This window comes from Pipistrellus kuhlii, unplaced genomic scaffold, assembly GCF_014108245.1.
Source record: "Pipistrellus kuhlii isolate mPipKuh1 unplaced genomic scaffold, mPipKuh1.p scaffold_m20_p_17, whole genome shotgun sequence".
Taxonomy (NCBI): Eukaryota; Metazoa; Chordata; class Mammalia; order Chiroptera; family Vespertilionidae; genus Pipistrellus; species Pipistrellus kuhlii.
The window spans coordinates 8,224,180-8,235,924 of record NW_023425482.1 but is presented as its reverse complement, the minus strand read 5'-3'; the positions used below and the strand labels follow the sequence as shown (position 1 = coordinate 8,235,924).

Sequence of the window (11,745 nt, the reverse complement as noted above, 5' to 3'; positions counted from 1 at the left end):
GACGGGTGACCACGGTCAACGCCACAGGAACAAATTACGTGGATCCTTTGGACACTTGCTGTGATGGCATGGAAATGGCACTTTACCCTGGGGTCTTCCCAAAACTGATAACCCTCATCTAACCATGAGAAAAACACCAGTCAAGTCCCAGCTGAGAGACAGCCTACAAAAGCTGAGAGCACTGCTCAAACCTGCCAGTCATCACAGCAGGGACAGGCCCAATGACTGTCAGAGCCAAGAGAGGCCGGAGGAGACGCAATGGGTAGACGTGAAGTCGGAAATTAGATAGGATCCGGGAGCAGAAAAGGGGTGTAGGTAACAAGGAAATCTAAATAAACTGTGGTCTTTAGTCAATACTAATGTAGAACTAAGAATTCAATAATTGTAGCAAGTGTACCATCATACTGTGAGCCACTCACTGGCTTATGGGAACTGTGTACCATCTTTAAAAGTTTTCTGCAACTCTAAAACTTTCCTGAAAATAAAGTTTATTTAAACAAAATGTGTTCTTCCAGCAACTATTGGCAAAGATTGACACGTGGCTAACACTACTGAATGTGCATATGCCAAGAATGTCAGTTTCAACAAAGCAATCGATAAATGTGCAATTAAGGCTCTAAGCAGAAACCATTATGTGGTTGATTACTAGAGGCCCAGTGCATGAAATTCATGTAACTGGGGGTGAAGGGATTGAGACAGGGTACAGGCCAGGCTGAGGGACCCCACCAGTGCACGATGGGGGCCGGGGAGGGACGCAGGAGGTTGGCCAGCTAGGAAGGGACTGCAGGAGGGCTCCAGGGTGTGTCCAGCGCGTCTCACTCAGTCCCAATTGGCCAGACGCCAGCAGCAAGCTAACCTACTAGTCGGAGCATCTGCCCCTTGGTGGTCAGTGCATGTCATAGTGAGTGGATGAGCAGCCTTAGAATATCATTGGCATATTAAACTTTGATTCATTGAATGACAGACTGGACAACCAGACACTTAGCCTATTAGGCCTTTATTACATAGGATTACTAATGAATTATATTACTAATGAATAATGTTTCAGGATCTCAGATCATTCACACTTAGTGATTCACTAGAAGGACTTAAGGACTCAGCATATAGTTGACCTCATGGCTAATTTTATTACCAGGAAAGTGTAGAATCAGCAAAGGAAAAAAGAAAGACACTGGAGCCGAAAATGGTTTGGCTCAGTGGCTAGAGAGCGTCGGCCTGCGGACTGAAAGGTCCCAGGTTGGATTCCAGTCAAGGGCATGTACCTTGGTTGTGGGCACATCCCTAGTGGGGGCAGGGGGGAGGGGGCGTGCAAGAGGCAGATGATCGATGATTCTTTCTCATCTATGTTTCTAACTCTCTGTCCCTCTCTCTTCCTCTCTGTAAAAAAAAACAACAATCAATAAAAATATTTTGTAAAAGAATTAAATGATCATGTTTAAAAAAAAAAAAAAAGAAAAGAAAGATACGGGTGGCATTTGGGGCTGCCATGCCCAGGCTCCCCCATGCTCCTCTCGGTGAAGATCACACAGAGGACGCTCTTCCCCGGCAATGAAAATGCAACGTCGTGAGCAGTTTTTCTGCCCAGAAGAGCCCATTAGAGACTCAGTATCCAGGTTTTTATTAGGGGTTGGTCACACAGGCACCCTGGGTCTGCCCGGCGGGTTCCCAAATTCCAGACTCCCAAAGGAAAGCAGGTGTTGTGTATAAGCCATATTGGTGAACCCCCTTCTCCATAGAGATTGCAGGGAGTAGTTCAAGTGCCAAGTTCCCAAGGTCGGCCACGGGCCAGCCCTGGAACCGGGCCATAGTCTCAAACTTGCTATGGTCACTCTTCCACACAAATGCAGGGTGCCCCCCAAAATGTATACACACAATGTCTGTAGATCCTATTACATTTTGAAAATAAAATGTATCTTAATAAACACTGCCTTTATAATTATTCTAAGTGTGTATACCGTTTTTTGGGTTGCCCTGTATAAAGGTATTAGTTTTTCCCCTTTCTTAAAAAACATTCTAAATATATTTATAAATTATTAGCCCATTATGTTTTCCCTTTTTCTACTGTAATTTTTTACTTTTATAGGTTTTTACTAAAACAGTTAAACATACTAAATTCTATAAAAAGAGCATTTTTAGCCCTAGCCAGTTTGTCTCAGTGGATAGAGCGTCAGCCTCTGGACTGAAGGGTCCAGTGTTCAATTCTGGTCAAGGGCACATGCCCAGGTTGTGGGTTCAATCCCCAGTAGGGGGCGTGCAGGAGGCAGCCAATCGATGATTCTCTCGCATCGTTCATGTTTCTATCTCTCTCTCCCTCTTCCTTCCTCCCTGAAATCAATACAAATATATTTTTAAAGAAAAAGAAAAAAGAAAAAGATCATGGGCCTTTTATCTAGTGACAAGAGGGTGAAGTTCAAGGGGCTACAGGAAATGAAGCTGATGTCATGATCACACCCACGAAGCCGTCTTGGGCCAGTGACAGTGGGATGGACCCGTTCAGGCTCTAGCCCTAGGTGAAGGTGCAGATAGACACCAGCTGGGATGAGGAATCCTACATTTGCTTTACATCATCCTGCACCTTGATTAGTTGCCACTCCAGGGCAGGAACGGGCCTTTGCCATTTCCCAGCCCGGAGTTCCTGGCCCTGCCTTTTGTTTTGTGGGGACTGGACACAGGTAATGTAGCTGTGTGCCCACAAGGTGGCACTCATGATCACTGCAAAATACTGTGCTAGAGCCATGGTTGTTCACACAAATTTTACAAGTTTCAGATGTACAAGATTGAGAATCTGATACAGAGGGTTCCTGCATAGCCTACCCTCAGAACCCCCTATGACTAACGTCTTACGATCGTATGATACATTTGTCCCCATTAATGAGTCAATCCCGTCTTATGTTTATTTACTTTTGTGATGATTTCTGAAAATAATTATTTTTATTTAAAACACACACACACACACACACACACACACACACCTGTACTCACAAGGTGCTTAATGCTGTCCTTCATGGGTGCAATGTTCTATTTAGAGTCCAAATCATTTTATACAGCGACAACATAGCTGCTGGGGGCTTTCATACAAATGGCTATTTCTGAACCGCCCCTCAAATTAGAAAGCATAATTGCATGAGTCTCAAAGGCTAGCTCTTTGTGTTTCATTCATTGTTTTCGTTGCTCTCCATTACAGATGGAATGGAATTTTTCACTGGTTTCCTCAGAATGAATCATTACCTGGAATTCAGAGCAGGAAACGAAATCTCACACCGCAGAGTAGGAATCAGCAATAAAGGAGCGGAGGGAGCTGGGGGCCAGCCCATAGGACCAGCTCAGTTCTCCCCTGGTGCTGGCTTTGCCAAGGTCGGCGCTCTGTAACCTGGACAGCACAGCCCTTTGGGAGCTTCAGCTCTTCCAGCTTCGCTTTGCCAGTGAGAGGGCGACCAGAAAAGAAGTGCCGCTGACTCCTCGGTTCCGCTCCCGTATAGCGCCTGTGCTGCAGAGCACACGTTTGGGGTGTTCACCAGCAGCCGGGCATGAGCAGGGCTGACAGTCACATCCAGAAGTGGGGGGTGGCTCAGGAGCATCCAATCTCTGTTGCTCTTTCCCTCTATCATGGTGATGGCTATGCCAGGTGATAGACAGGACGCAGGCATCAGTTTCCCAGTTCATCACAGCACCTTGTGGGAATGTTATGGCTGCACCATCCATGATTGCTTATGCCAGGTCATGACCATTGCTCTCCAAAGCGTGTGCCATGGCCTTCCAGGCATTACCAAATCTCTTTACGGCCTTCAGAAGCTGGTGCAATATCCCCAATCCATCCCTCTTGCCGGACTGCTGTCCACGTGTCACACGATAATCACTTTTCCATTGGAGTTTCTCCTCCTTCAAAGGCTGGCTGTGACCTGAAGCCACTTGACCAAGTTGTTACCAGACGGGAGTGGCCCAGAGCAGGTCTGCCTCAGGCCAGCTAGGGTGCGTGGGTTCTTGACGTCATGCAGAGAAGGTTTCACAGCAGGAGTCCAGGTGATTTGGAAGTCCATGGTTATTAAAGCTGGGGATAGTGACACACAGGAAGGACCTGGGGTAGAAGAAGCAACAGGAGAGAGCCTGGGCGGGGCTCTGCTGTGGTTCCTAGAACCACCAGAGGAGAGAAGTGAGCCCAGGCGGGGCTGTGTTAGCTTACCAGGAAGTCAGAGAAAAGGGAGACAGGTCACAGGGGGAGGCTGAGAAGAGCTGCCACTGGCCCCTGCTCCCCGGGTTGCAAGTCTTGTGGGGACCCTCGGAGTGCAGGAGGAAGTGAATGTTCCTGGCCAAGAAGGGGCAGGGCATGCTCCAGAGCAAGCCTGCACCACGTCACGGTGTGAGGGTTTTTATCTTTCTTCTGTGGGCGAGAATTTCCTGCAGGGGTTTGAGGAGAATATTCATCAGCTTCCCAGGTGTGTTTTCAATATGCCGATGCATCGAAATGACTATGGGCTTCCTCTTTGTCAACTTCACTGTTTTACTTTTATCTGGAGTCCGTGTGGCTTTAATGGGGGTTTTGGTATTTGTCCCCCAGACGTCATTCGCCCGTGGGTTTGGCTGGCACCAATGGCACTCGTGGGGTCTCTGTTCTCTACCGCCCCGACCAGGGTGACTTAAGCAGTTTATTCTCTGGTTGGGGAGGAGAGTGTAAACCATCTGCTCCCAGTGTCCTTGGTTAGAGAACCTAAGGTCCAGGACTCACTGGCTGGCGTAAGTTGTTCGAACTGTGGGGCCTTGTTTGATGATCTTGTCTCCGTTTCCTCATTCCACTCACCCAGGAACGTGCCTCGCTTCTTACTATCCTGCCTCAAAATGACCAGGTGGGCATGCCGCAACTCCGGAGGGGATTCCTTGATAGGGACGTCACTTACAGGACTCCATCTGGAGATGAACTGCTGGAGTTGAGGCACTGCTCCATCCACAGGTCTGTGAGGGGAGGGCTTCTGGGTGGTAGTTGCCCCAAATGTTGCCCCGTCACCGGCTAGGACTGTGCCTTGAAGACGTGTGTCCACGAGGGAAGACGTGTGTCCACGAGGGAAGATGGCCTAGAAAAGTGATCCTACCGTCTGTCTCATTGCTGTGTCTCCTTGGCCATCCTGGGCTGTGCCGGTTCCTCACACTCTCTGCTTTGAGGACCTTTTGGTCGGGATTTTATGCAACACCCTCTATTGGAGTCTGTCTGATGTTTCTCTCCTGATTAGACTGAGGTTGTGGGTTTGGTGAATGAAGACCCCAACAGACTCACGACACCATATCAACAGCACATGCCGTCCCCTGACTCATCTCTGTTGGTGTTGACCATGGTCACCTGGCCGAGGTGCCCTCTGTCCATTTCGGCACTGTCCAGCCACTCCTCCCCCATCCCCCTTCCAGGCTGCGCTCTTTGGCTAGTGTATTTTTAAAGGTCTGCCCTTTCTTTGAAAGCGTTTCCTTCCCCGCCCCTCCAGTGAGGACGGCGGAGAGGCAGGGCGTTCTCGACGAAGTGGAGGGGTACAGCCCAGCGGGTTGGCAAGGTTGGAGCAGAAGACAATTCCTTGGGGCTCCCGCCTCTTCCTGCTCTCCAATTATCCAAGTGACACTCCATCGGGGTCATTGGAAGGGTCAGAGGAAGGAGAGCTCGAAGAGTGAAGGGACGGGTCCCCCTGCCCTGTGAGCAGCACAGGATTCAGAGACCCTGAGAGCAGGGCCTGGCATCTGTGTCACCGGCCAGCAGGCGGCGCTCAGGAGACGCTGAACGCAGGAACAGGTGGTTGGCTGCTCCTGCCTCTGTCCACGCCAGGCACCATGCAGTCGGCAGCGAGACCCCCCAAGGAGTCATGCCATGTCCTTCAGTGACTTCCCTCTGTCCCGGGGGCTAGGGGGGGCAGTATCGGGGGACTGCATCTTCCTTTGCCCTGGGCCACCTCTCCCAGCATGCATGACCTTTCTGCCAGGACCCTGCCGACTCCCAGCTCAGAGCCTTCGCACGGGCCCTTCCACTCCCCTGGAGAAGTGTCCTGACCACCTGCACTTCCTCACCCTCTGCCTCAGCTTAAATCCTGCCTCCGGGGGACTTTTCCGCCCCTCTCCCCCCCACCGCAGATGCTCAGGTGGGAACGTGGAGGCGGAGAGGGGTGAAGTCTTTTGAAGACAGAACAGGGTTCGAGGTCAGTGTGGGGAACCTAACCTGATCAGAGGCCAGGAAGACCCCAAGGATGAGCCCTGAGGTTTATACCCCGTCCAAACCCCCTCTCCGCACTCTCCCTCCCCCATACACATACACACACACACACACACACACACACCGCCTCTCACACGGCAGTCACCCAGCAGACAGCCCCGCAGGGTGCTGTGAGCACCCGCTCTGGGTGCCTTACATCCTGGTTGGGCTGAAAGTGTCGCTGTGAGGTCAGCCGTTTCTCACCACCGTGAAGCTCGGTGCTTCTGCTTTTGTGGTGACAGCCCTTTCTTCTGCTAAAACCATAAAAGGCCACAGTCTCCTCGCTGCTAAGCTCGTGCACCTCTCATTGGAAGCGCCTCGTGGGTGTGGCTGAGCCAGACCCTGCAGTGCAGCTGCCTCACCTGTGTCATCCCTGTCGCGGGATCGCCTTATATGGCGAAAAGCAGTGCCTCCAGGAGGGGCAGCCCGGGGCTCACAAAGGCGTCCTCAGTTTCCAAACTGGCTCTGCAAGCATCTTCACAGATGGTCTGCCTCCAAGCCTCGAGTCCTCACCCCCGAGCACCCAGCCCCCAGCACCCAGCACCCAGCCAGCTTGCCACCTTTCAGGAAGGGACAGTGTAGCTACAGCAATAGGAGTGAGGGGCCAAGTACACACTGGCGGTGCCATCCCGCTCCCTGCCCCGCAGCTAAAACAGAAGCGATGCTGGAGCGAGTGCTGCTGGGGGAGACCAGAGGCCAGGGGCAGGAGGCATTGTAACAGGAGGGGAACCAAATGAAGCTGCCGTTTGGGGTTTCAGATATGGCAACATACTGATAAGTGCCCAAGGCACAACGGCTCACTTCACAGCCCACCAGGGGAGGCCAAGAGCCACATGAGCCCCACTTTACAGACAGAGTAACTGGCTCGGAAGAGGTCAGTAACTCACCTGCATCCCCCAGACAAGCCGAACAGGCCTCCTGATCCCACCAACTTCCCAACAATTCCGTGCTGCAGGGAAGAACCCAAGATCACAGCTGGCCGCCCACAGCTGGCCGCCCACGGCAGCAGCCACGGCCACACGTGGCCACCAAGTGGGCGAGCTGGTCCACACACCGATGAGCACTCCGCAGCTCAGAGACTTGGCTTTTTAACTTTTAAGTTAAAAAGTTATTTTCAGTAGCAAAATCTCTCAAAAATGTTAACATTTATTTGGAAATAATTATAGGCTCCCACGAAATTGCAAAGATCGCCCACAGAAATCCCAGATACCTGCATGCAGCTTTGCCTTAAAGTGACATCTATAATAATAAAAGCGTAATATGCTAATTAGACCGGGCGTCCCTCCAGATGACCTTCCGTACAAAGACTGCAAGGGGGAAGGAAGGCCTACTCTTGCATGAATTTCATGCATTGGGCCTCTAGTCTCCTATAATGATCACACAGTGTCAAAGCAGGAAACTGACATTGGTACATGTGCACGATTCTTTTTACCACACGTGTGGATTTGTGTGGCCACCACTGCAATCACGGTCCAAAACTATTCCCTCACCACGAAGACCTTCCTCCTGCCTCTGCCCTGTCATTTTAAAGCAGAGATGGCCTGTTGAAATAGTATCTTGGTCACTTGGGTTAAATAAAATGTATCCTGGAGATTAATGTAGCCCATCCCTTTTCATTTTGAAAATGTGGCTATGAGAACATTCCGAATCACGCCTGGGGCTCCCATCCGGTGTCCAGGGCTGTCTCAGAAGTTCTGACCCGGCTCGGCCACGTGGGACAGGTCCCCAGACCTCCCAGAGCCTGGCTCCTCCGGAGCAGGCCAGGCCTTCCGGGTAAGTGCACAGCCGTTCGCTCCTTACGTGCAGGTATTGACTGTCTGCTGTGCGCTGGCCTTATGCTAAGGGCTGGGGACATAGAAGCCAAGATTGCAGGTCAGAAACCTAAACTGTCCTGGGCCCCCAGGCCAGGAAAACCAGAATCCCACCCCTCCTGACACCTCCCAGCACTCACTCAGAGGCAAGGGGAAGGAAGTGACAGTGGCAGAAAGATAAATATGAAGTGCTGACGCAGACAAGGCGCTAGAGCACACAGCTATTGCTCCAGGAAGCTAGCTCAGGAGGGGCCTGGAACCAAGGCCCAGGCGCCCCCCAACCCCGAGCTGTCCTTCTGTCTTTCCATCCATCTCAGAGGTACTTAGCCCACCCTACGCCTTTGAATCACCTGGAAAGCTTCTCCTTTTTAAGAAAATTTATAACATGAGGAAAAGCAGACCAATAAAATAAACCTCTTCATACCAACCCCTAGATTTAACCATCACTCCGTTTTGCCGTATTTCCTGTTGGTCGTGGACTGCGTGTTTGAAAGAACATGGTTGTCATCCTGACCTTTCAGCCTTAACATGTCTGTCTGCATCTGGTGGTAAAAAACGGCACTTTCTCACTCACCCACAACGCCATGATCACACCTGACAGCATTAATAATTCCGACGGTGACCTGACCCCACCTGCACTGGGTCAGACATGGGAGTGTCAGGCCCTGCCTCAGACCTACTGAGTCCGAACCTGCCTCTTGTTAGGGCCTCACGTCATGCACGAGCACGTTGCTGTTGGAGAAGCAAGCCTAACACGCAGTTCGGAATTTGTCGAATTGTGCCCCCCAAAATGCACAGGTTGCCATGCTAACCCCGGGACCTCCCTTGGAACTCGGGTCACTGCAGGTGGAGTTAATTCAGATGAGATCCTCCTGGGTTAGGGTGGCCCTGGATCCGTAACTGAGGTAACTGGTGTCCTTATTTAGAAATATTGGACACAGACATGTGCTGAGAGAGGATGTGTAAAGAGAGAGAGAAGAGGGCTGCCTACAAGGCAAGGAGAGAGGCCTGAAATAGGCGCTCCCTCCCCATTCTACGGAGGGCAGAGGATGGGGGGTGCACGCGGGGACCACTCCACTGAGAGCCACCTTGATTTGGACCCTTGGCCTCCAGAATTGTAAGATATTTTTGTTTAAGCCACACAGTGTGTGGTACTTTGCTAAGGCAGCCACAGGACACTCATGTTCTCCAAGTTCACCTGCGGAGTTTTTTTTTTGTTTGTTTTAATATATTTTACTGATTTTTTTTACAGAGAGGAAGGGAGAGAGATAGAGCTAGAAACATCAATGAGACAGAAACATCGACCAGCTGCTGCCTGCACACTCCCTACCAGGGATGTGCCTGCAACCAAGGTACATGCCCTTGACTGGAATCGAACCTGGGACCCTTCAGTCTACAGGCTGACGCTCTATCCACTGAGCCAAATCGGTTTCGGCACAACTGCATGTGTTTTTTTTAACCCGTCCATGACGGAGCCCACACCAAAAGGTTCTGACTTGACCCATCTGGGATACGGCTCAGGCGTGGGTGCTCTTAACACTCCCGAAGGGTCCCAGCTGCAGCCGCTGGACTCCCTGCTCTGCTTCCCATCGGCCGTCAGCACCTGCTGCCTGTTGTGTGCGGGTAGGGCTAGCAACTCATCTGGGAAAATGTCCCACACCCTCCAGGCTTGGGACCCGCCACGCTGTGGTCCTCGGGGCAGGGGCCTGGCCAGCAGGTCAGCGCACCTGGGAACGTGTGAGAAACGTTAGGTCCCTCACTCCGAGGCAGACCTCCAGAGTCAGGGGGGCACCCAGCAAGCGGTGTGTTGAGGAGCCTTCCTAGCAATTCACATGCACCTCAGGTGTGGGAAGCAGAGCCTCAAAGGGGTGAGGCCCCAAGCTCCACGTGCATCCCAACAGCCTCCCCGCGAACCCGCCTGGGGCCCCCGGCGGCCAGCTCTCTCCCAGCCACGCTGCCGCCGGAGCACAGCCCACATCGGCGGCCACTCGCCGGCGCTTCCTCCCGGGACCTCACTGCCCCGCCGCCTCGCTGGGGTCCCGGACTTCCACTTGGTTAATTAACCTGTTTGTCGAAACATTAATGCGTGAACACAATAACAAGCTTACACAGCCCCACTGAGGCTTCATAAAAAGGAAATCTTTCCACCATCCTTCTGCATCCTCTGCGAAAGAGGCAGCCACCGCCAAGCTTCTGCGCCTTTTCCCGGAGACTCCATGGCCCTCGCACTCACTCCAGAAGCCACCACAGTCTCCACCTGGCCTTTTTCTTCCGCTTAATATACTAAGCCAGTGGTCGGCAAACTCATTAGTCAGCAGAGCCAAATATCAACGGTACAACGCTTGAAATTTCTCTTGAGAGCCACATTTTTTAAACTTAAACTTCTTCTAACACCACTTCTTCAAAATAGACTCGCCCAGACCGTGGTATTTTGTGGAAGAGCCACCCTCAAGGGGCCAAAGAGCTGCATGTGGCTCATGAGCCGCAATCTGCCGATCACCATACTAGGGAGCTCACACTTATCTTTACCCCAATGGCTGAACACTGGGGTCTCCAGATTTGTGGATTTCTCAGACTGCTTAAGACATCCAAGGGCTAAAACAAGGCTGCCTACTTATTTTATCAACTGAGAACTTAAAAAAAAAAAAAAAAAGGTACTACATTTATCATCGCCAGTTTCATAAAGAAAACTCATTCTAGCACCTACGTGTAAGAAAGGGGTTTTTTTTTTAGAGGCAACAGGTTGAAGGCCTTGCTCTGTAGAACACCCAGCATTTGTAAGTCACTACAGACCTGTGGCGACTCCATGGCGGGCCGGTTTCAGCAGGATCCTTCCAGGGAAGTGGGGAGCCAGGGTCATCCACCCGCACGCACCCCCCGCCATAGCCCCACCGCCCCCAGGGCTCCCGCAGGCGTCTCCGTTCTGCTTTTAATGGCGGGCCCGGGCCCAGGTGTTTCTAATGCAGAGGAAGCCGCTCCCGGGGCCTCGGAGTTGCCGGGAGAAGGTAATTTCCAGCAGGTGCTTAAAGAGCTTAGCCAGGCGATGGGGACAGCTGTTTCATTTCCAAGGAAATCCATGAACAGGTGGCTCTCAGCTCTATTAATTGCCAGTTGCTCTGTAATCTGATGGCCACCGTGGTCCCATCATCCAGGCGTCCAGGTGTTCCAGTGGCTGGAACACAGGACGGCGCCTGCCCCGCCTTCCCAAGGCGCCCGGGGCTTTCATCGCATCTGCGTGTTGGCAGATGGACCCTGCAGGTGGCTCCTACTCCACACCCTGGGTGCTCCCTCTGAGGGCAACAGGGCCGTCGCCGGGAGCCAGGACCTGCACTGTCACCGCGTGACCGGAAGACACACCAAAGCTCTGAGAGGCACCGGCCTTGAACAGAGCTCCACCGAGACCCAGGACAGTGCGGGGTGAAGGGCCCACAGTCAGAGTGAGCTTGGGGACCGTGTGCGATCAGACAGCTGGCTGTGGGTCTGTGTACAGGACACTAGGATGCTTTGTCTCTCTAGGCCTCCGTTTCCCCACCTGCAAAATGGAGGTAAGACTAGAAGCTGCATCCTAGGAGGTGTTCAGATGATTAAATACACTAAATCAGTGGTCGGCAAACGGCGGCTCGCGAGCCACATGTGGCTCTTTGGCCCCTCGAGTGTGGTTTGGTGTTAGAACCACTTCTTCAAAATAGACTCGCCCAGGCCGAAAACCGACTT

At 52.1% G+C, this 11,745-nt stretch overlaps 1 pseudogene; it reads right to left on the bottom strand.

The window, feature by feature from the left end:
* Positions 1 to 3,274: 3,274 nt before the first annotated feature.
* LOC118720866 lies at positions 3,275 to 5,383 on the bottom strand (annotated as a pseudogene).
* Between the last annotated feature and the right edge of the window lie 6,362 nt (positions 5,384 to 11,745).